The 25307-nt window shown below is 37.1% G+C and overlaps 1 pseudogene; it reads left to right on the plus strand.

Annotated features, from left to right (window-relative positions):
* Nucleotides 1-277: 277 nt before the first annotated feature.
* The window catches only part of LOC127453581 (mdm2-binding protein-like), a 42141-nt pseudogene continuing 17111 nt past the window's right edge, over nt 278-25307 (plus strand).

Genomic DNA, 25307 nt, shown 5'->3' on the forward strand with positions numbered 1-25307 from the left:
CTTTTCTTTTTTTGTGAAGCAATGCTGTATGCAGACTGTGTTAATGTTTTTTATTTATTTATTTATTTATTTTATTATGTATATTGTTCTTTTTTATTGTAGTGGTTGATGCAGCCAGAAAAGTGTATGATAACCTCAGATACATTTCTAGCAGTAGTTTAACATGGGTTCCTCCATTTCCAGGTAGGTATACAGTTGAAGTTAGAAGTTTACATACACCTTAGCCAAATACATTTTAAACTCAGTTGTTCACAATTCCTGACATTTAATCGTAGAAAACATTCCCTGTCTTAGGTCTGTTAGGATCACTACTTTATTTTAAGAATGTGAAATGTCAGAATAATAGTAGAGAAAATGATTTACTTCAGCTTTTATTTCTTTCATCACATTCCCAGTGGGTCAGAAGTTTTCATACAATTTGTTAGTATTTGGTAGCATTGCCTTTAAATTGTTTAACTTGGTCAAATGTTTTGGATAGCATTCCACAAGCTTCTCACAATAAGTTGCTGGAATTTTGGCCCATTCCTCCAGACAGAACTGGTGTAACTGTGTCAGGTTTGTAGGCCTCCTTGCTCGCACACACTTTTTCAGTTCTGCCCACAAATTTTCTATCGGATTGAGGTCAGGGCTTTGTTGTCGTTTTTTGCCACAACTTGAGATATGCATGGGGTTATTGTACATTTGGAAGACCCATTTCTGACCGAGATTTAACTTCCTGGCTGATGTCTTGAGATGTTGCGTGAATATATCCACATAATTTTACTTCCTTGTGATGCCATCTATTTTGTGAAGTGCACCAGTCATTCCTGCAGCAAAGCACCCCCACAACATGATACTGCCATCGCCATGGTTCATAGTTGGGATGGTGATCTTCGACTTGCAAGCCTCAGCTTCTTCCTTACTGAGCAGCCTTTCAGGTTATGTCGATATAGGACTCGTTTTACTGTGGATATAGATACTTGTCTACTTGTTTCCTCCAGCATCTTCACAAGATCCTTTGCTGTTGTTCTGGGATTGATTTGCACTTTTCGCACCAAACTATGTTCATCTCTAGGAGACTGAATTAGTCTCCTTCCTGAGCGGTATGATAGCTGCATGGTCCCATGGTGTTTATACTTGCGTACTATTGTTTGTAAAGATGAACGTGGTACCTTCAGGCATTTGGAAATTGCTCCCAAGGATGAACCAGACTTCTGGAGGTCCACAATTTTTTTTCTGAGGCTGATTTCTTTTAATTTTCCCATGATGTCAAGAAAAGAGGCACTGAGTTTGAAGGTAGGCCTTAAAATACATCCACAGGTAAACCTCAAATTCAGTTCACCTCCTATCAGAAGCTAACTGACTAATTGTCTAAAGGCTTGACATCATTTTCTGGAATTTTCCAAGCTGCTTAAAGGCACAGTTACATAACTTATGTAAACTTCTAACCCACTGGAATTGTGTTATAGTCAATTAAAAGTGAAACAATTTGTCTGTAAACAATTGTTGGAAAAATTACTCATCATACTGTGTGTGCATGAGGAGGTGGGGTTAAAGGATATGTTGCCTGTGATTGGCTCTTTGAAGCACATGAGGGTGTGGCACTCGGCACAGATGATCATGGTCGCAGAACATAGTGCAGGGTAATATCTAATACACTCCATTACTGTTGTGATAATGGCTGTAATGAGTTATCAATTCAGAGATAATAGATCTGTCCTCTTTATTTATGAGCTCTCCTATCTACGGTGTCTAATGTCTCTGTTTCTCATTTCTGCACTGTAAAGGTGGCAGAAAGCATCCATGTAACTGGACGCCCATATATGTTCTCCCTCAATAATTGACAGCTGTGTGGATGGGAGTGAGATCTGGAGAGGTACATTATGCAGTTTTACACTTTCTTTGTTTAAATATCTTTGCATTTGCATCATGTTAGCTAGCAATACAATTAAGAGGGAACATTTAGAAACAGGAATTTTTTTTTCTTTTTTTCTTTTCCTAAACCTTTAAGCTCGGAACAATTAATATAATATAAAATATCACATACCATTATTTAGAGGCATAGCCCGCACACAACATAATCAGGTGCATAGGGCAGAGAGGATTGTTCACTCTAATTACATATGGCCACCTGTAGATGGCACCAAGTACATGACAGTCTAAATGATGGCTCAAATGACACAGAATGTATCTAAATGAGATCTCGTTTCTCATGCCTACATGCTTTGGAGAATGAGCATACCTTTAGTCATTGTTGTATTTGTATGTGTAATTAGTAATTATGTAAAATTATTATGTTTTATTTCTTTGGATAGGCTTTTGGACACTAGGATACATTATTTTTGTAATGCTATAACTTTTGATTGCTTTCAACAAAATGTTTTACTCAGTTACAGGTGACATGATTCGGAACAAAACAAAAGCAGTTTTTCTAAGCTACCTTATTTACACCTTGAGATATAATGTCAAATCATTTTTAGCAGTTTCTTAGGCTGATAGTTTTATAATTTATCATAATCTGTATAATTACCAAACAACTGACCCTCTTTGGATTTTTTTTTGTACAGTTATAAGCCTTTAATTTTGGGCAAGCCACTGAAACAGGAAATCTTTAAAAACACCTTCAAAGCTCGTAGGGTTAAAAACCATAATTGTAGAATATCTTCTGACCACCAGAGGGCACCCACTTGTAAGAAATGCAGTAGAGAATACAGTGGGAGTTATTGATTTGTGAAACTCTGTAAAGACAAATATGGAAAGACTTAAGACATAAAGAAAAAAATATATATTTAGGGAAATTCTAAGCAGGAAAATTTTAGGTCTGAGCATAAATAGGGATCTTGTAAATAAAGAGTATTATACAGTGGAGTTTATGCTTTGGTTAAGAAAAAACAGCAGGACCAGTAAAAATCTGTGGCTTTGTGATTCATCTCGGCCAAATTGAAGTGAATTACAGGCATTAGTACAAAGTAAGCTTTTTGAAGCTGTACAAAGAGCATTAATGGAGTATGGGTAATAATCTCATGGTCATACTGTTTCCATTGCACTACAGATTTCATATTAGGTCATGACCTCTCATGGAGCAGGTCAGTGTTTACTAAGTATCACGAGAACTAAAAGGTCCATGATCTCATCTTTTTTGTACGTTTTTGCATTGTCTTAGGCTCAAGTGCATGAGGGATGTTGGCTATTCCAAGAACAAGCTTTGAGAAAAATTAGTTTCAGTTACTCAGGTTCTTGAACCAGCAGAGTTATTGTAGTGAAATATAGACTCTTCCGTGTGACACTTGCAAATCTCTCCTCGGCCCACAATGAATGGCTTTCTTGTGTGTTCTTTTCAGTTTGTCTTAGAGCTGAAGTTTGATAGTTTCTGTCTGAGAGCTCAGAGAAGAGATCACTGGAGTGATGTACTGTATCACACAGACCCACAATGCCCCACTGATCATAAAGTACACAGTGAGGTGAGCACAATCGCTCTGTTCTGTGTTTATTCAGGGTTGTTAAATGTTTTTAATACTTTGACAACAAAAATTTCAGGTTTCTCGTGCAAGAAAGGATGGCCCAATGACTTGGAGCCAGCGGAAAAACAAGTTTGTTTATGATGTTGTAGTTTTTGTGGAATTATACAGGCCTTACATAAGATATTACTGCAAAGTAAAAACCAAGTAAATTATTTTTTTATAACAAAAAAGTATAATTTTTTCTGGCACGCATAAAAATAGATTTTTTGTGGTGAGGCCAGTGGAAATGTTTGCAGAGCAAGACAAATCTGAACTACTCACCCAGTTGGCAAGCAGAAAATTAATTACCATTGAGCCCTATTTCTGGTCTAGTCATGTTCATAATATCCTATTTATTTTATTATAATAAACATTGCATCACCCAATAAGTTGAAAGTAGGAAAGAACTATAAACAAATTATTTTTATTGTTTGCATTTCAATTCAGTACCACCCAAAGAGTAATAAAAGTTTCGAAATGAGGGAAATGGGAATGAGATCTAATGTACACTTTTTAATATTTAATATCAAACAGTTCTACTAAAGATTGTTTCATAAGATAACTGAAATTAGCAAGTGCATTTGTGGCCCTGTGAAGGAGGCATTCCGAAGTTTTATTTCGCCTGTTTCCTGCTCTATCCTCTCCTCTAACACTCATGTTCTGTCATAAAAATGCAAGTGTGGAATGTAACAGTAATGAGTTTTCTGCTGTAGATTAATCACAGTGGTGGTAGCAAAGACTACAGCCCCTCCGATGGAGCATATTGCACCCCACAGTCTGTTTACAAATGACTTTCTACATTTACAGCCTTTCTGCTGATTAGTATCATTAACTTCCTTTCTTTCGCACCTGTCATACTTATGTACTTTATTATTGTCACAGGCACTACAATCAACATGAAAATTTAATTCTGCCCTGCATCAGAGTGATTCTTAAGATATTACATCCCATCTGCCGTTGCGGCCGTATATCTACTGAAAGATGACAGCGTTTACATGGGAACATTCATTCAGAGCACTTCCAGTATTTACAAACCCTAATACTGTAATCTAATAGGATTTGAAAGATGGAAAGAACACTTTCAAGAGCTCTTCCTTTTTTGTAATCGAAACCAAAAAATAGATGATACCTGCTTTGGTGTGGGTGGTCAGACCAAAGTGGTATATCATGGTAACGGCATATATAATTCGTTATTTCTGCTGGAAAATCAATAACAATGGTGTGTGTAAATAACCATGTGGTAATGCCTATTTTTGGATTAATCCAGTGAATTAATATCTACTTTATCTCATATGATTATTTTGTCTTTTTATTTGCATCTTGATGGCTGCAAATCAAAAGATAGATTATTCATGACAATCATATGATAAAGTTTGGTGTCAGTGCAAAAACAGCTTCTTGTTACAAGAGTAAAAACTAAGACTCAAACTAGTATTATAAAAAAAAATCGTTCCAACAAAAATACTGATTGGATGAGCCGCATTTAAGGTAGATGTAAAATAGCCAAAATATGCACACCAATGACTACATCAATTAAATTGTGCTTGACATTAACCGTTAATAACAAGTTCTTCCTTGAATTGACTTGTTTGGGACACGTCCCGCTCTGTAGTTTTACATTACTTCATGTTTCTTTTTTGCTCTTATGTGTAAATAATATCAAGATGTCTTTATAGCTGCGCAAATATCCAGTACAGCATATACACCGCTGTATAAACGGTATGGAAAACTCCACAACTGACACATTTCAAATGTATACCATCCAGCCTTAAACCCACTGAAGACAATGAACTTGTGAAAAAGAACATATTTTTATGATATCTAACTTGACAGACCTCTATAACTAATTTATGTTACACCTTTGCATTAGAGGGTTAGTTCACCCAAAAATGGAAATTCTCTCATCATTTACTCACCCTCATGCCATCCCAGTTATGTATGACTTTCTTTCTTCTGATGAACACAAATTAAAATATTTAGAATAATATCTCTGCTCTGTAGGTCCATGCAATGCAAGTTAATGGTGGCTAGAACTCTGAAGCTCCAAAAAGCACATAAGGGCAGCATACAAGTAATCGACAGGACTCCAGAGGTTAAATCCCTATCTTCAGAAGCGATATAAGTGTGGGTGAGAAACAGATCAATATTTAAGTAGTTTTTTACTAGAAATATACACTTTCACTTTTTTTTTTGTTTTTTTTGGGCGATTTGCATTCTTTGTGCATATTGCCACCTAATAGGAAAGGAGGATAATTTATAATAAAAAAAATTATAATAAATATCAACATAAATATTGATCTTTTTCTCACCCACACCAATCATATCACTTCTAAAGACATGGAGTCATGTCGATTACTTTTATGCTGCCTTTATGTGCATTTTGGACCTTCTGGCCACCATTCACTTGCATTGTTTTGACATACAGAGCTGAGATATCATAGGATAAAGTCATACACATCTGGGATGGCAGGAGGGTGTGTAAATGATGAGAGAATATACATTTTTGGGTGAATTATCTCTTTAATATCACTATATTGCATCTTACTCGCCTTTTCTGTGGGCACAGAACTCCTGAATAATGGAGCAGACCTTCCCCTGATCTCTTCAGATTAATTTACTCTTTCATTGCTCAGCTTCTCTAGTATAGAAGCTGACAGAGCTGATAAAGGGGTAGAAATGGTGCTAGCTTCCTCTTCAACTCTCAGTTTCCAGTCCAAATGCTCTGGTTTAGTCCTGCTTGAGCACAAAGCTGATTTTGTTTCGCCACTCAAGAATACAAGCACCCAGTGGCCCCTAAAGCAGCTTTAACTGTTACTCTCCTAATGGCAAATAAACTGTAAAGGGTCAGTGTTTTCATTTGCCAGCAGCCTCAGTCACAGCCAATAATGCTTTAATCTATTCCTCAGATAACCCTTGGTTTTTTAAAACAGCTTGGTCTTTCTAATGTTCTCTTTTCCTCTTTTTTCCATTTCTGCTTTTCTTTTAAATTAAGCGTTACTGATTTACTGTAACAGAACATGCCGTCATTAGTCACTAGCATGTACTGTCCAGAGTATGAACATAGTTATATTATGACTGTAGTTACATGGTATCTGTATTTGTGCCGTTTTCTCTTTGTATTAGGAGTTTCATTGTTACCAACCCATGTTGGAAATGATCCAGTTGATCAGAGTGGCAGATCTACCCATTCTTCCCCATTCCAGCACTGAGTTTGAGCTGTATCTTTCTCAAAATACAAAATGCTATAAGGTCCCTGGGAATATGATTTATGTTTTTTTTTTTTTTCTTCAAGGTCTTGTTGTTTAACCATGTAGCAACAATGGACTGCAGGTTTCTCAGATTAACTTTGTCCTGTATTTGCTTCAGTTAGTTTTGAAATCAAACAGAGGATTTTGACTACACATGGATAGATAAATACAGTGGTGTTCTAAAGTCCACATTGAAAAACTGGGATTCACAATCTGAACCTGGGTTTTGGAGAAAATCAGAACAAAGAAATATCATCATGTAAAATTTATATTTAATGTTCTGCACTATTTCTATGTCGCATACCAAATGCTGAGAAATAAAAAAAATGTATTTCAACTTTTCACTATTTTTTTTTTTTAATTGAATTCAAAATATAACCATTTTCTGTGTGACTCCATGTGAACCCCTCCATGTGAAGAAAACGCATATACTGGCAGTCTACCATTTACTTACTGTGCCAAGTTTCTCTCAAGTTTCTCAGTGAACTCTGTACTAGAGTTAATGATTGTTGAAAGTGGAATTTTTCTCATGACTGTAGAACTGTTTATACTGTAAACTGTGCTGTCAGTTCCCTCTCTTCCCTCTCTATTGTTACACCTTGACATTCTTCTACAGTGGATTGGCTTTTAAATCTGTCAAAGCCAAACTGCTCCTCGATCAGCTCTGCACACTGCGTGGAATGGTAGGCCAACTCCAACATGATCATCACCAATTATTGTCTCCTGGTCAAATATACACTCCCCCCACTAATATTTTGACAAACTGGAAAAAGTCCTCTGTGACTGATGGTTATAAAATTCATGACTTGCATCCAAATACATATTTCCCAGAGCTGGCACACTGGGAGACAGTGATAGGAAGTGTATGTTGTTGCAGGGGGCAGCTTTGTTTTCTCTGTCATGCGTGATAAGCACAGAGACCTTCCCACCAGACTCTCAGCTTAGCTCCTGCAAATGGAGAGACTTCATGTCCAAATGCCCCAAGGTCTTACCTGGTATGAACAGTGTTTAATAGAAACAGCTTAATACGTGACTCTTAAAGAGGCCCTATTATGCTTTTCGAGATTTTACCTTTCCTTTGGTGTGTAACATTGCTGTTTGTGCATGTAAAAGGTCTGCAAAGTTACAAAGCACAAAGTCCACACAAAAGGGAGTTATTCTCTCCCACAGACAACGCTGCTCAAGAATGACAAGAAACGGCTGGATTGTAGTTCAGCCATTTCTTCTGTAAAGTATCTATGTCACTATGTAATACATTTGCATAATGCCCGCCTACGTGGCTGCTTTGGCCTGCCTTCAAACAAACGTAGTTATAGCCGAGGCCAGGATGATTTGGGTTAGTGTTGTCGCCATGTCGAGAAGAAGCTGTTTTTTCACTGCAAAAGCAAAACCTCTTTGTTTGGACTTCCAAATGCAGACGAGTTGGAGAAATGTATTTTTACCAATATTCCTCAGCAGTACAACTACAACCGATGCCAGATTTTCAAGACAAAATTAAAACTTACCACTATGAAACATCCTGCTCAAGTCGTGCTTGCGAAGGTGGTTCGGGTTGATCAGCTTGTTCTTCCAAATTTTTATTATTGGACTCGGGCTAGAGCTGGTATGGCAAAGACTGATGCCACTGTCACCATAGTTACAAATGTGTTTACAGAACTGCTCAGGAAGACTCGGGAGCTGAAACTCGGTTATGGTAAGGGGTGTTACATTTCTGACACACGCTCTACGTGGTTGACCAATCACAACAGACTAGGCCACCTGACCAATCAGAGCAGACTGGGCTTTTCGGAAAGGGGGGCTTTAAAGAGACAGGAGTTCAATCAGAGTGTTTGAGCCAGAGGATGAAGAGAGGGGAAAAGAAATGTACAGCATGAGAAAATTAATGTGTTTTTTGAAAATTAAAGCACCTATTCTAGTAGACACCCAAAATAAAATTATGAACCTGTAAATTAGCATAATATGGGCTCTTTAAGGGAATGTTCTAGATTCTATACAAGTTAAAGAGGTAGTCCACTTAAATATGAATATTCTGTCATCATTTACTACTCCTTGTGTTGTTCCAAACCTAGATGTCTCTTTATGCCTAACAAATCCGTTTCAGTACGTTGGAGGAAAGAATGTAAGTTGGGTTTTGGAATAACATGGGGTTGAGTTAATGGTGATTAGAATTTTCATTTTTGGATAACTGTCCCTTTATCAACAGCATCTGTAATGATGATTACCACAGAAATTTTACAATAGAAGTAAATAAAGTAAAACACATAACCAGAAGTTAATCTATCTAAAATAGTATTTCCACCTCAAAATGGACGATTTAGACAACTTAGTACCTCAAATGTTAAAAACATAAGTTTCACTTTTTGCCTTTTTAACCCTTCGGAACATTGGCCTAGTTTACTTCCATTATAAATATTGCGGCAAGTCGGAATTATTTCTGTGGTAATCAAAATTATGCCACAAATGTTTTTTAACCTAGAACATCACTTTAAATGGGTTATGAAATGCTATTTTTTATAATTTTACAATCTTCCCTGAGGTCCAATGATAATGTTATTAAAGTTTTTATTTTATTTTTTTTGCACCAAAACAGTCACAGTTTAGTAATATATGATCATTTTCCACCCTGTTTTTGGCCCTCTGTCTGAAACGATCAGTTTTGGCCTAAGCGCCTCCTTAAGCTAGATGTAAACACCCACTGTTATGATTGGTGAACAAATTCAGCAAACTCAGTCTGAAAAGAATGAAGAACCCCCTTAACATTATAAAACAAAATTTCAGGGTTTACTCATAACGCACATCCAACACATTGCATTCGAATACTGTATATTAAACTGTTCATCTCAAGCACAGTTGTTAACACTCAGCACCATAAACTATCAAACAGTCATGACATTTGAAATATTTATGAATGAAATGGTTTACTTACGTTTTTGATCGGGTCCAAGTGTTTTTAACTGCCCCATCCTTCAATAACAGTTTCATTGCAAAGCTTGAATCGTATTATGACTGTTCACAAGCAGTCCATGCTGACATGAGCCGAGAAAAACACACACATCATAGCTTAAAGCATGGTGAAATGATGCACACACATACTGTAGGCACACTGAGGTGCACATCGCTGGAAACACATCGAAACGGTCGAAGACGTCCATCTAATTCATGTTTACATACACCAATAATTAAAAATAGTGCAGATGGGTGAAATAATGCGCCCATGACACGTTTGTGCTCAAAAACAACAAGAGGCAGCAGCTGAAAGAAAGAATTACTTGACACCACGTCTTTTAAAAGCGGCGGGGTACATGGCAGTGGTCAAAGAGTCTGTGTAGTTCATGTTTATATACAAAATAATTCAAAATAGTCTAGATGTGTCCCCTTTGGTGTTCAGAAATAGTTAGCCACGGAAGGCCTGCTCTCTCGAACTGCATGCCAGTGGGCGGGTCCAAGGGTGCGATGACATGTTATGGGATGTGTAAATACAAATGAGACGAGACGTTTCAGCAGGGTGGCAACTATAAATGTTTTTTTTTTTGAGACTGGGGAGGAAGCTTTGAGTTCTGAATTTAACAGTATGTTTTATAGTACAGTTACATCTTATATGTCTAAATATCAAGGAAAACTGTATTCTCCATTTCATGACCCCTTTAAAGGCAGATAATATGCATAATTGTATCTTTCATGTTTCTGTGTGAACATGCTGCACAGCCCTCATGATATATGACAGTGCCTGATGTGGAGGTAAGAGGTTAGAGAGGCCACTACATCTTCTTGTTGCAGGGAGTGGAGCCAGGAGGCTGCATAGTACGAATGATACACACAGCCAATCAATGGAGCTGCTGCCCTGGCAATGCTCAGTGTCCTTATCAGGGACAACGTTCCATTCTCCTCAGGTATAAGCACCAATATTTTTTTTAAACAATAGTTCACCAGTATCCATTTAAATGGATAGCCGATATGAGCATGAATTTGCACAGCTGCAGCAGCCTAGAGCTGGATATTTGAGAAAAGTTATAAATCATAGCATGTGTAATGTTGGATTGAAGGTTGATTGAGAAGACTAATATGGTGCTTCTAAAGAAAGTTAGGCCCCATGGCCTTCAGGAGCCTCATTTATTAGAGTCAGATTAAACCCAAACAACAGTCTCGGATATCACGGCATCAGCTGAGGCCACCTGGACATTAGCAACATCACGTGGTGGAGACCAGAAATGCAAAATCCTGAGCTTCCCACTTGTAGAACAAATCTTTCTCATTTATCTCAATTTGTGAACATTGTTTAAAAAAACAAAACAAAACAAAAAAACACACACAATCCCATTATGCTGGGTAGTAATGTTTTCCTTCTCAAAACACACTAATTGTGCTGTTCCTGTTAAAAACTATGGTTTGTTCATTTCCATGCAATTCTGGCATCTAAATTCATTAAGGTAATCAATTAAAGTAATTTTTAAAGGCCGCAGTGAACTTCAATGACTTCCTTCTGTGGTGATGGAAAAACCTGTGGGACATTGAGTCATGGAGAAATTTCCAGGTAAACAAATTCTGGACCATGATAAGGATGTAGGACATTTTTTGGTATGCATATCTCTTGCTAAAAGAAATTTGTCCTTTTTTTTCCCCCTCCACATTCCTTTTTGTATTACTGCGAAATTGTAAAAGAATCTTATTTTTGAAAGTAACAGCGTGAACTGCCATGTTTTCTCATTGATTAACTTGTATTTAGAGCTCACATAATCAGGTGGTTTGTGTTTCACCATTATTCTTAACAGCTCTTTGTACTGTAAAATGAGGCCGTATTTAAACCCGCAGTTGGAGACATTTTGTTGGGGTAAATTACTGCACTTGAGATCAGAGAATGCGTGGGTTTGCTCCAAACCTCCCGTGGAGCTCAGAATCTTGCCAGATCCATAATGCAACCGAGCTCAATGCCAAGATATAACCAAAGACAACAGATTTCAGGCCAATGGTTGTTTAAGAAATATGTTGGTAAATGCTTGACATATACAGTGGCAAGAAAAAGTATGTGAATCCTTTGGAACTACCTGGTTTTCTGCATTAATTGATCATAAAATGTGATCTCATCTTTAACAAAGTCACAGGTATAGACAAACACAATCTGCTTAAGATAACAACACACAAATTATAATCTTTCATGTATTAATTTAACACATCCTATTAAAAATGCACAGTGCTGTCACTTCTAGGGAGTGTAGCCACTACTAAATCATCTCCATTTCTTGATCGCGAGATCTCTTTTTTGTGAGGCATGGTCAACATCAGCAGGTGCTTCTTGTGAATACCAAACTCAAAATGTTTTAGTGCTTTTTATAAGTCAAAGTAGCTCTAACCTACACCTTCAATCTCGTTTCATTAATTGGATGCCACGTTTGCCAACTCCTGACTTTAATTAGCTTTTGTTGACGTCATTAGCCTAGGGGTTCACATACTTTTTCCAACCTACACTTTGAAAGTTTGAATGATGTATTCAATATGTACAAGAACAATGCAATCATTTTTGTGTTATTAGTTAAGATAAATTGTGTTTGTTCATTATTGTAACTTAGATGATCAAACCAGAAAAAATAAGTTTAAGAAGAATTTATACATAAATGCAGGTAATTCCAAAAGTTTCACAAACCTGTGTGTGTGTGTGTGTGTTTTAATCAGATGAGTATCTATTCAGTGATATTATTGGATAGTAGTCATAAAAAGATCTCCTTTTTCTTTCTTTCAGTATTATTATTTGTGATATTTCATTATATATTTTTAAGATGCTTACAGATTGCCAATTAAAGTATTTTACAATTTTCTACTTTTTCATAAGTTTCAGAATTCATAGTCCAAAATTGCTTCTTGGCTAGTCATCAGAATGTATGCAGTGTATGTCTCATACATAACCATTATAGATTAAAGCCAGGGTCTGTCTGCATTTATGTTAGGTTATGTAAAAGTGATACCGTTTTAGAGCCATATGCATAGTCTAATTTTAATAAGAACAAGAACCAAGTCTATAGTGTCTTGAAAATACTTTTGCAGTTTTCAGGATTAGACCATGCATAGCATTCTTTTTAATATTAGCTAATTTTATTGCATATATGTGGTGTTACTAGTTACTTTTGCTTCAGCATAATAAAGCCGTTCAGTTTGTAGTTCTAAATAGCATTTTCTAGCTATGGATTCCCTCTGGAATTTCTAATAAGTTTTTACGATAGAGGATTTCATAATGTAAACCATTTATTTGCTTGATGAATGACATGTTATTAAGTGGACAACTGTTGTAGTCCTTATGTTGCAACTTGTCAGCAATTTCAGTTTTCAGAACTAGTTTATCCAAAGTGACTTACAAATGAGAATTAAACAAGCAGAAGCCAATAATCTAAGGGAGAACACAATACAAATATTGTAACATACCAAATTTCCACAAGTAATTAAGTTTCAAAACTCTTGTTTGTAGTATGACTGTAATTTTTGTTGTACGTACAACAAAACAGGGAAGTCTCTTCAAGCAATGCTAACCACAAACTTTAAATCTATAATATTAATTTAAAGGATAACCATTATTCTCAAAACCTGTTAGTTTCAGAGGGAACCCATGGTGAATTAGCCTTCCAGTTGGCCTACAAATTGAAGTCAGGACTGAATAGGTCTATAAAAAATTAATCATGAGAATTTAGAATGAACCTTTCTAAATAGTACACATTTAATTTAGCCATAACAAGTCCTGAAAAGAAGAATTAAAAAACATTCTGTGGAATTCACATTGCTGAGTCCAAAATCACTTTATGTGGAAAACTTTAGATTGGACATTTTTTAGCATTTTGGACAGGCTGCTCTCCTGGTACTTTTTTTGTTGTTGAAATAATTAACACCTCTTCCCTTCTTTCACTGTTTCTCTTTCTCACATTCTCCAACTCCCATTCCCCTCGCTTCTTTTCTCTGCCTCTGGTCAGCATTCTCCACAGGGAGCAGCACTGCTTACTGGCTACAGTACCTGCCGTATCTCCGTGGAGAGCAGTTCTTGCAGAGGGAGAGAAAACTGGCCAAGGTGCAGACCCTGGTCCTCAAGTAATGCTCCCGTAAGTGGTTTCTCAGGCAACGGAAAACCTTTCAGCAGAACTTTAATGTATTCACGTGCTGTTCCGCAGTAACCCCAGTGCAGAAGATAGCACATTCCTTTAGTCACACTCTCAGTCTTATGTGAGCACTCTCTGAAAATTAGGATCTCTTTTGAGAAGTAAACAACAGGGCTTTTGTCAGATCTTCAACACCTGCCGTGGTAATGGGGTTTTATGATGCATGATTGACTTTATGATTGAAAGGATTACTGCGGGGTCTTGGGGCCCTGTTATTACACTAGCAGCCATTCATTTAAGTCTTGCTTTAAAGCCTACTCCGATTTCTAACACACCTTCTCTTAAGACTACTTAAAGAGCACCTATTATGGTTTTTCAAATATTACCTTTCATGTAGTGTGTTATATAGCTGTTTGTGAATGTAAAAAAGTCTGCAAAGTTTCAAAAATCAAAGTGCACGACAAATGGAGTTATTGACTCCCAAAAGAAAGAACCGATTCTGAACACCTGAAACGAGTCGTTAGTAATTCCAGACTTACTTCCTATACTAACCTACGTAATTTGGTAACAAAAAACCCACCTCTGGTCTTCATTGGCTGCTCGCGAACAGCTTTGACCCACCATCAAACACTACACTAAGTGGTAGACCAATCACAATAGACTGGGACATCTGACCAATCAGAGTAGGCTCCCTGAAAGGAGGAGTTTAGAATTAATCCTTTAGAACGGATCATTGAACAAGTCGTTTTTGACACTGGGAAAAAAGGTAATGCTGCAATTTAAATTATGAGCAAATTAAAGTGTTTTTTAACCTTGGATACATGTAAATCTATTGTATGAGACCTTTAAAACAAAATTAGGCACATTTAGAAACCATAATAGGTGCATTTTAAGATATGCTCAGTTAGGTTTAAATGCATCTATTACTTAAATTGCATATACACTCACTGAAATCTTTATTAGGAACACTATGGTGCTAATAAAGTGCCCGACGTAGTCTTCTGCTGTTGTAACCCATCCGCCTCAAAGTTCGATGTGTTGTGCATTCTAAGATGCGATTCTGCTCTCTACAGTTGTACAGAGTGGTTATCTGAGCTACTGTAGCCTTTCTGTCAGCTCAAACCAGTCTGGCCATTCTCCGTTGATCTCTCTCATCAACAAGGCATTTCCGTTCACAGAACTGCCGCTCACTGGATGTTTTTTTTTTTTTTTGGCACCATTCTGAGTAAACTCTAGAGACTGTTGTGAGTGAAAATCCCAGGAGATCAGCAGTTACAGAAATACTCAAACCAGCCCGTCTGGCACCAACAATCATCCCACGGTCGAAATCACTGAGATCAAATGTTTTCCCCATTCTGGTGGTTGATGTGAACATTAACTGAAGCTCCTGACCAGTATCTGCCTGATTTTTTGCATTGCGCTGCTGCCACACGATTGGCTGATTAAACAAATCGCATGAATACGTAGGTGTACAGGTGTTCCTAATAAAGTGCTCAGTGAGTGTATATGGGACATCACACTATTATTTAATTAGTGAATTTACAATATCACACCTGCAATCGTGCTGTTGTATTGAATGTCATCACTCTTGGAACACCACTTGGCCAATGAAATTAGAGGACCGGGACTTGAATAATTAGTGAGAGACATGTATTTCAATGTATGCATCCCATGTGTGATCAGGGCTACAGGAGGAGGCCCAGAGGCCTGCCGGCATTCCAGTGAATGAACTGAAGGCTCAGTTGGGTCTGGCCAGAGAGCAGTACCTTAAGATGCACAACTCCACACTGTCTAGAGCCTCTGAGCACATGTCCCTGGAGAAGGAGAATCAAACCTCAACTTCAAACACCAGTGGTGAGCTGTAATATTAAATGCATAGAAGTTTACATTAGGGATGTTCTGATATAGAAATTTTGGCCAATTTGTATAGCCCGTAATTATTTTTTTAACTGATGACCGTTTTCATAAATCTATTAAATATTAGTCACATTTAAGCTCCAATCTAGAATTGTATATGTTTCTAAGTAAAATGAGGCATAAAAACATTATAATGTACAGTAAGAAGGATAACTGCTTAGTATGTTTGTAACTTACAGACAATCCTGATTTCACCATGAAAATAGCCATAGACTCTATCATGGTGTTAAAAAACAAACTAACAATTAACCTGTAGACTAAGAGTAAAATTATGCTGTCATACACTATTTGCTTATAATTAAAAAAAAAAAAAAAAAACACTGGTATATTATGAAACACTAGTTTATATACATAGTATTCCTAATTAATTTGCGAATGTTAAGAAAGCTGGGACTGAAGATTTGTTTATGCTTATCATGAAAGAGCTCTTTTATTTCCTAATTTGCTGCTCTTTTTACTGTTACGTTTTTCTTCCAAAGTGAAAGCTCACACAGAATGGCCAGACAGGAGTGTCCTATGCGAACATGCAGAGAGCCAGGCAAAGATCCAGCTAATCTTCCTTTTAACATACAGTTGTGCTCAAAAGTTTGCATACCCTTGGAGAATTGGTAATATATGTACCATTTTTAAAGAAAACATGAGTGAGCAGGCAAAACACATTTTTTTATTTCTTATGGGATTCATATTCATCTGTAGGTTATAACAGAATGGCACAATCATAAAACAAAACATGGCAACAAAGATATTATTTTTGTATAAAAAAGTATTGCCTCCTTTAGCATCAATGACAGCGTGCAGTCTTTTGTAATAGTTGTCTATGAGGCCCCAAATTCTTGCAGGTGGTATAGCTGCGCATTCGTCTTGGCAAAATGCCTCCAGGTCATGCAAAGTCTTTGGTCATCTTGCATGAACCGCACGTTTGAGATCTCCCCAGAGTGGCTCGATGATATTAAGGTCAGGAGGCTGTGTTGGCCACTCCAGAACCTTCACCTTTTTCTGCTGTAACCACTGGAGGGTCGACTTGGCCTTGTGCTTAGGGTCATTGTCGTGCTGGAATGTCCAAGAGCGTCCCATGCGCAGCTTTCGTGCAGAAGAATGCAAATTGACTGCCAGTATTTTCTGATAACATGATGCATTCATCTTGCCATCAATCTTCACAAGATTCCCCGTGCCTTTAGAGCTCACACACCCCCAAAACATCAGTGAGCCACCACCATGCTTCACAGTGAGGATGGTATTCTTTTCACTATAGGCCTTGTTGACCCCTCTCCAAACATAGCGCTTATGCTTGTGACCATAAAGCTCTATTTTGGTCTTGTCACTCCAAATTACAGTGTGCCAGAAGCTGTGAGGCGTGTCAAGGTGTTGTCGGGCATATTATAACCAGGCTTTTTTGTGGCATTGGCGCAGTGATGGCTTCTTTCTGGCAGCTCGACCATGCAGCTCATTTTTGTTCAAGTATCGTAGTATTGTGCTCCTTTAAACAACCACACCATCTTTTTCCAGAGCAGCCTGTATTTCTCTTGAGGTTATCTGTGGGTTTTCCTTTGTATCCTGAACAATTCTTCTGGCAGTTGTGGCTGAAATCTTTCTTGGTCTACCGGACCTTGGCTTGTTATCAAGAGATCCCTAAATTTTCCACTTCTTAATAAGTAATTGAACAGTACTGACTGGCATTTTCAAGGCTTTGGATATCTTTTTATATCCTTTTCCATCTTTATAAAGTTCCATCACCTTGTTACGCAGATCTTTTGACAGTTCTTTTCTGCTCCCCATGGCTCAGTATCTAGCCTGCTCAATGCATCCACGTGAGAGCTAACAAACTCATTGACTATTTATACACAGACACTAACTGCAATTTAAAAAGCCACAGGTGTGGGAAATTAACCTTTAATTGCCATTTAAACCTGTGTGTGTCACCTTGTGTGTCTGTAACAAGGCCAAACATTCGAGGGTATGTAAACTTTTGATCAGGGCCATTTGGATGATTTCTGTTATCATTATGATTTAAAAAGGAGACAAACAACTATGTGATAATAAATTGCTTCATATGATCACTATCCTTAAATAAAAGACAGTTTTTTTGCATGATCAGTCATATTTCAAAATCAGTGTCAAAATTTCACACGTTTCTGCCAGGGTATGCAAACTTTTGAGCACAACTGTATCACTTTATTATAAAATGTAAAAAAATAAAATATATATCTGTGTATTGATTAAAATTTTTAATGGAATTAATTGCATGATGTGCCGAATAATTAGTCGAATTAATCATATATTAATATTTACTGAGAAAGGTCCCCAAATATAGTTTAGTATAGACATATAACATTACACATTATATATTATTATAACATTATATAACATTAAATTATTATATACTAATATACAGTATAATAAATATTATAATTCAGATACATTATATCATATAAATGTATTGTGGCAGCAGACAAGCATTTAGACAATACAAAAAGTCAAAATTTTGCTCGTTTTATTACCGTATCATTGAACATAACCCAATTATTGGCCTAATTCCATCTGCGCTATTTTTAATTGATCTATGTACTCAAGCGTCAGACAGAGGCTTTTAGACATCTCACTAGTTCAATCTAGTCATAAGCTCTGTGTTTTAAGTAGAGCTTTCAGAATTAACGCGTTAACGCATGCGATTATTTGAAAACGTTTAACACATTTTTCTTAATCGTGAAGCACATTTACTGTTAATACAGCATATACAACATAAACCATCATAAACACTTATTGGAGGTACGGAACCTTTGTAATGTGTCCACCCGGAGTCATTACAAAAAAGAAAAGTCATGTAAATAAGTAAAATATTAAAGTTATGGGAATTTCTATAGTGAATTTTTTTATTTATTTATTTTTTCTGTTTTTTGTGCTGATTTCACATTTCATCACCCAGATGGTGTTGTTCCAGAAGTAGCTTGAGTAGAATATTACTTGTTCATTAGCCAGCATGAAATATCAGTCTTGTCTGTTGACGATAATATTTGAGACATTAGCACACTGAAGAGTATAATAATTTATATTTATTAAATTAAAAAGATTGGCACTTGACATACAAAATGAAAAATCCAACCCAGCAATCTCTCGAAAATGTTTTCTAAACAAAATCCTTATCCAGTAGTTATGACCGACTTTAAAGATCATGGGAATTCATTGGTCAAAAAGTGCGGGAACCCTGATAATATTTGGGGAAATATTGCTTAATGGTTGGAGAGAGTTAATTTCAGTGTCTTGTACAGGTGCCGGCTGTTCTGCAGTGGTTCCTCTGAAAGTCTAATGGGGCCTTAAGACAGCCAGAGGGGAAGCACAACACTTCTAGATGCCAGAGAGCTGCTCAAGCACTTCACTCCTGACGGACTGCCTAGCGGAGGACTACAGCCACTGCCACTGCTTAGAGCGTTCGTCACACTATCTCTCTCTCTCTCACACACACACACACACACACACACACACACACACACACTGTCAGACATATGATGTCTCTTAATTACTTTTTTCCCTGCATTGCTTATTAAAAGTGGAGTTTTATGTCTCTGAAGACAGGCAGGGTTACACATACAGTGGCCCCAAAAAGTAAACAAATCTGCAGACAAACAATGCTAAATTACCTTTTCTTACAACTAACTTCACATTTCTTAGCCATTTTTGCAATTACTTTTATCCAACTGATTTTTTTTTTAATGCATGTTTAGGACTAGAACATATTTTTTTCTTTAGGTAAAGGAATGAATTGCAGACACTGAGCACATAACCTTGCCTTTCATTCAAACAATGAAAGGATTTCAGCCTTAGGAATCACTAGAAATGTACACATTCCTAAACTGGTAAATTATGGACTGTTGCTAATGTCACAGTTTTGTGGGTTGTGTGACTGTCCTAGCCTCTGTGCATTAGTTGAATGAGACTGGATGAGATTATTGAATGAGATATTTTGTGTTTTTTTTTTGTTTGTGTTTAGTGAACATGCATTCAGGATGTCTCCTGACACAACATCCAGGGAAGTGACCAAGCTCCCATTTTCACAGGCTGCCAGATGCCACTACCATGGAATAGAGTAAGCATTCAGGTGTGTTTGTGTGTGCCTACTCGGGCTGGGTGATATATCAAATATTTACAGTATATTCACAATGATTTTGCTGATGATATAAACTGAAGAAACAATGTGACAATTGCATTAATTGTAATTGGATTTTTATTTTTATTCTAAAGTCAGTGTCATAAGACTTATCTTGCAATCCCTTCGTAGTGAGCAAGTCATAATATGAGAGTGTTAAGACATGTTTTTATAGTGACACTGATATAAACTTGGCAAAATGGCATTAGTGGCATTTTTATTTTATTTTTTCAGTGAATTCTGTTTCATTCAATCTATTTTTTTTTTTTTTTTACAAGTTCCTGTGTTGCATTTTTTAAAATATATTATTATTGTTTTTTTTGTGTTTTTTTTTTGTAAAAATTACACCCTTGGCAAATTTATTTTTTCGTTCGATCGTTCATTTGTTTGTTTTAGGTTTTTTTTGGTGAATTCTGTTCTATATTTAACCAATTCCAAAACTATTCATAAAAAATTGAGTGGCATTTATATATATATATATATATGAATTACACCCTTTTTAGCCATGTCACAGCAAATACATAAATATTCTTATATTTATTGATTATCAATAAAAGGCTAAGAATTATCGTAATTTTTTATAGCTTTATCACCCATCCCTAGTGTCTATATAAAAGTCCATCTGATGTCAAATCTATCCTATTTGTCTAAAAGGATCACCGTCCATCTCTCTTGTCAGTGATATGTTCAGTCTTTATGTATTCCCTTGTCATATGTTTTCAGGTTCTGTCTGGATGAACATAAGCCTCTTGACCGAGACCACGGTTTTATGAAGCTGCAGTCTCATCTAATTAGATATGAGACCCAGAGTACCTGCTGTAAGGAGCCCTGCCCCGTGCTGTTTGCCCTCAGCCCTGCACCTTCTGCTCTCTGAACCGGGCAGTGTTTGCGACAGTGAAGCCGTGCACAATGAACTGGCACGCCTCAAATGCCGCTACCGTGAAACAGATTCACACCTCCAGCAACACAAGAGGTGAGAGAAGCATGCATGAAGAGCCAACTCATGTGGATCCAGGTGTTTTATTTGTAGTCATAGATGCTCTTGAGTCCCCCTTGAGTCCCCTCTTGAGTGTTTGTTTCTGTCATATATGAAAGGTTATTATTGTTAACAAAACTGTTATGAAAATGAAAACTAGCAGTGGGGGGAAAAAAGTAAACTAAGTTTGAACTATACATGTTCTCCATAATAAGAATGATAGAGATAATGATAAAGAGGTATGTGAATTTGCAAAAACGATGTCAGACACTGTAATATGTTCTGGCCACCTCCCTGCTCGTCGTGGTGACGAGGTTTATAGTAGATTGGTGTCACTGAATGGCTGGATGTCTGAGTGGTGTCTGGAGAATAGAATAGTATTTATAGACAATTGGAAGAGTTTTTGGGGTAGACCTGACCTGCTAAAGAGAGACGGACTCCATCCCTCCAGGGAAGGTGCCACTCTCCTTTCTCGTAATTTGGCTCATAGTCTTAACAATGATAGTATTTGACTTTATTACAGATCATAGTTTGGATGTGCTCTGTTTGACTGAAACCTGGATTAAACAGGATGTATATATTAGTTTAAATGAATCTATTCCCCCAGGTTATTGTTATAAACATGAGCCTCGTTTGAAGGGTCGAGGAGGAGGTGTTGCTACAATTTACAGTTAAGTTTTTGGTGTTACTCAGAGGACAGGATATAAATGTAAGTCTTTTGAACTAATAATGCTTAATATGACACTGTCAGATATAAATAAATAAAACTCTGTCGTCTTTTACCCTTGCTACAATATATAGATCACCTGGGCCTTATTCCGATTTCCTTGGTGAATATGCAAATTTTTTATCAGATCTTGTAGTTACTGTAGATACAGCTTTAATTGTTGGTGACTTCAACATTCACATAGATAAGGAAAATGACACATTGGGATTAGCATTTATCGATATTCTCAACTCTCTTGGAGTCAGACAAAATGTAACAGGAACAACTCATCGCCATAATCATACACTAGATTTAATTCTGTCATATGGAGTTGATGTTGATACTATAGAAATTCTGCCGCAGAGTGATGACATCTCGGATCATTACCTCGTCTCTTGTATGCTGCGATCAGCTAATGTTACGGTATTTTGCGGTGCATGGAAGGATAGTCTGTAGCTACAGCTACAGCTGCCAGGTCAGCATATTTTAGCAAACTCATAGACAATAACCACAACAATGCTAGGTATTTAATCAGTACTGTGGCTAAATTGGTTAGGAATAAAGCCTCAACAGGACCAGATATTCTGTTGCAGCACAATAAAAATGACTTCATGAATCAGAAATAAAATTGGAATTATGCAATCATCTGTCACAGTACCTAGAAAACAGTGTCTCATAATTTTCCTCACATGCAACATCAGTCCTTTGCTGTCATAGCTCACAAAACTTATCGAAACATCAAAAGCCACAACATGTTTGTTAGATCCAATACCAACCAAGCTCTTAAAAGAGGTATTCCCTGTAATCTCAGAACCTCTTCTTAATATTATTAACTCCTCGCTATCCTTAGGACATGTCCCAAGAAACTTTCAAATGGCAGTTATATCCAGCCAGGTCTCCTAAGCAACCAAATTGGCCCGGTTGCTAGGGAGGGTACAGTCACATGGGGTAAACTCCTCGTGGTTGCTATAATGTGGTTCGTTCTCGGTGGGGCGCATGGTGAGTTAAGCGTGGTTGCAGTGGTGGATGGCGTGAAGCCTCCACACGCGCTATGTCTCTGTGGCAACGCGCACAACAAGCCACGTGATAAGATGCGTGGGTTGACGTCTCAGACGTGGAGGCAACTGGGATTCGTCCTCCGCCACCCGGACTGAAGCGAATAACTACGCGACCACGAGGACATGGGCACATTGGGAATTGGGCATTCCAAATTGGGAGAAAAAAAAAGAAAAAAAAAAAAGAAAAAAAAAAGAAATGGCAGTTATCAAACTGCTTATTAAGAAGCTACAACTTGATCCTGGAAAACTGGCTAATTATAGAATGATTTCAAATCTCCTGTTTATGTCGAAAACACTAGAAAAGGTAGTATCCTCCCAATTATGTTCATTTCTACAGAGAAATAGTATATATGAACAATTTCAGTCAGGATTTAGGCCTCATCACAGTACAGAGACTGCACTTATCAGAGTTACAAATGACTTGCTCTTATCATCTGATTGTGGCTGCATTTCACTTCTAGTGCTTTTAGTTCTTAGTGCTGCATTCGACACGATAGATCACAACATTCTCTTGAATAGCATAGAGAATTATGTTGGCATTTGTGGAGTTGCATTAGCATGGTTTAAGTCCTATTTAGCAGACCGCTACCACTTTGTCTTTGTAAATGAGGAATTGTCAAACCAAACAATAGTAAAGTATCGAGTGCCACAGGGATCAGTTTTAGGGCCTCGGCTTTTCTCCTTGTATATGCTTCACCTGGGAGATATTATCAGGAATCGTGGAATAAGTTTCCACTGTTATGCAGACGATACCCAACTTTATATTTCTTCAAAACCTGATGAGATTTCACAATTCTCCAAATTAGCAATGTATCAATGTAATAAAAGATTGGATGGCCAGAAATTTCCATCTACTCAATTCCGACGAAACAGAGGTACTAATTATTGGACCAAAAACCTCTAAAAATAAGCCGCTAAAATATAATTTGACTCTTAATGGATGTACTGTTACATCGTCTTCAGCAGCGAAGAACTTAGGTGTTATATTTTATACCAATCTGTCCTTTGAAAATCAAATTACCAATGTTTGTAGAACAGCATTCCATCTAAGAAATACTGCTAAATTACGACACATGCTCTCTGTTGCTGATGCCGAAAAACTAATTAATGCGTTCATGACCTCAAGACTAGATTATTGTAATGTATTACTGGGAGGATGTCCAGCAAGGTCAATAAATAAACTTCAATTGGTTCAAAATGCAGCAACCAGAGTGCTGACGAGAACCAAGAAATATAATCATATTAGCCCCATTTTATCATCGTTACATTGGCTATCAAATTCTGTTAATTACGTACAAAGCTTTGAATGGTCTAGCTCCACAGTACTTAAGTGACCTTAAACCACGCTATATTCCATCACGTTCATTACGATCACAGAATTCTGGCCTGTTAATAGGAGGTAGATCCTTTTCATATTTGGCTCCTAAACTATGGAATAGTCTCCCTAACACTGTTCGGGAGAAACACTCAGATGCAGATGCAGAAACACTCACTCAGTTTAAGTGTAGACTAAAAACTCATCTATTTAGCCAGGCATGCACCTAATTTATCCCTCAACTCACAATTAGGCTGCTTTAGTTAGGTCTGCCGGAACCAGAAACCAGAAACATTGATCATGATCTATAACTCTGCAATAAATTTAATGGCATCTATGCTAATATTATTTTATTTGTTTCCCTGTCTCAACCTCGGGACTCCTATCCTGAGGTCACCAGAACCGCCTGGATCCAGCTCCATTCCTGCTTCGTGTTGGACTCCACTGCTACATGTCGCAGTGTGATGATGACTAATAGCAGCCGGTGCCAGCCAAACATCACTTCAGTCTATTATGATGGACTTCAGAGGTATTAATCTTTGTTTGAACACTGACCCTTAACACTTACTTAGTTTACTAATTTTAAACCATGACTTGCACTATACATAAGTAATATTGGCATTATATTCATGATGTTAGCCAGAGGGGAACTGGCCCCCACAGTGAGTCTGGTTTCTCCCTAGGTTATTTTTTTCTCCATTAACCAACATCTTATGGAGTTTTGTGCTCCTTGCCACAGTCGCCTTCAGCTTGCTCACTGGGGTTATAAATACAATTATTATTTAATTACTTTATTTATTAAATCACAATTCACAATCCTATTTTATTGAACTACACAATGATGACTCTAAGACATTATAGATATTACAGTTTTATTTTCTGTTAATGCCTGATCTTCTGTAAAGCTACTTTGAAACTATGTGTGTTGTGAAAGGCGCTATACAAATAAAAATGACTTGACTAAATACTATTAAAATTAATTTAGTTTTGTATTTTTAATCAAGGCTGGAAGGTCTTTATTCACTCATTCAATATTTAATTCATCTTCCAAGCCTGACTTTTGACTATCGTGTGTTGTACCCTATTAGACAGGAGGGGGCGTCTGACGTGTACAAAAACCAAGTACATCTCTCTTTTTGTACATGACATTTCGGGGCAGGTAAATCTGAGGTGGGGCAATGGACAAACCACAATAATAATCCAGCATGCAGCAAAAAATGGTGCAGCCATTGTGAATTTGACAAATAAAAACTTTTTAACTAAAACTTTGATTTAGGGGATATTATTTTATCACCATATTATTTTAATTATGGTGTAGTAATTAATAAAAATAGTGCTGTCAGTCGACTGAAATATTTAATCAATTAATTGCATGAAATGTTTAATTGCGATTA

The sequence above is a fragment of the Myxocyprinus asiaticus genome, chromosome 16, assembly GCF_019703515.2.
Source record: "Myxocyprinus asiaticus isolate MX2 ecotype Aquarium Trade chromosome 16, UBuf_Myxa_2, whole genome shotgun sequence".
NCBI classification, from domain to species: domain Eukaryota; kingdom Metazoa; phylum Chordata; class Actinopteri; order Cypriniformes; family Catostomidae; genus Myxocyprinus; species Myxocyprinus asiaticus.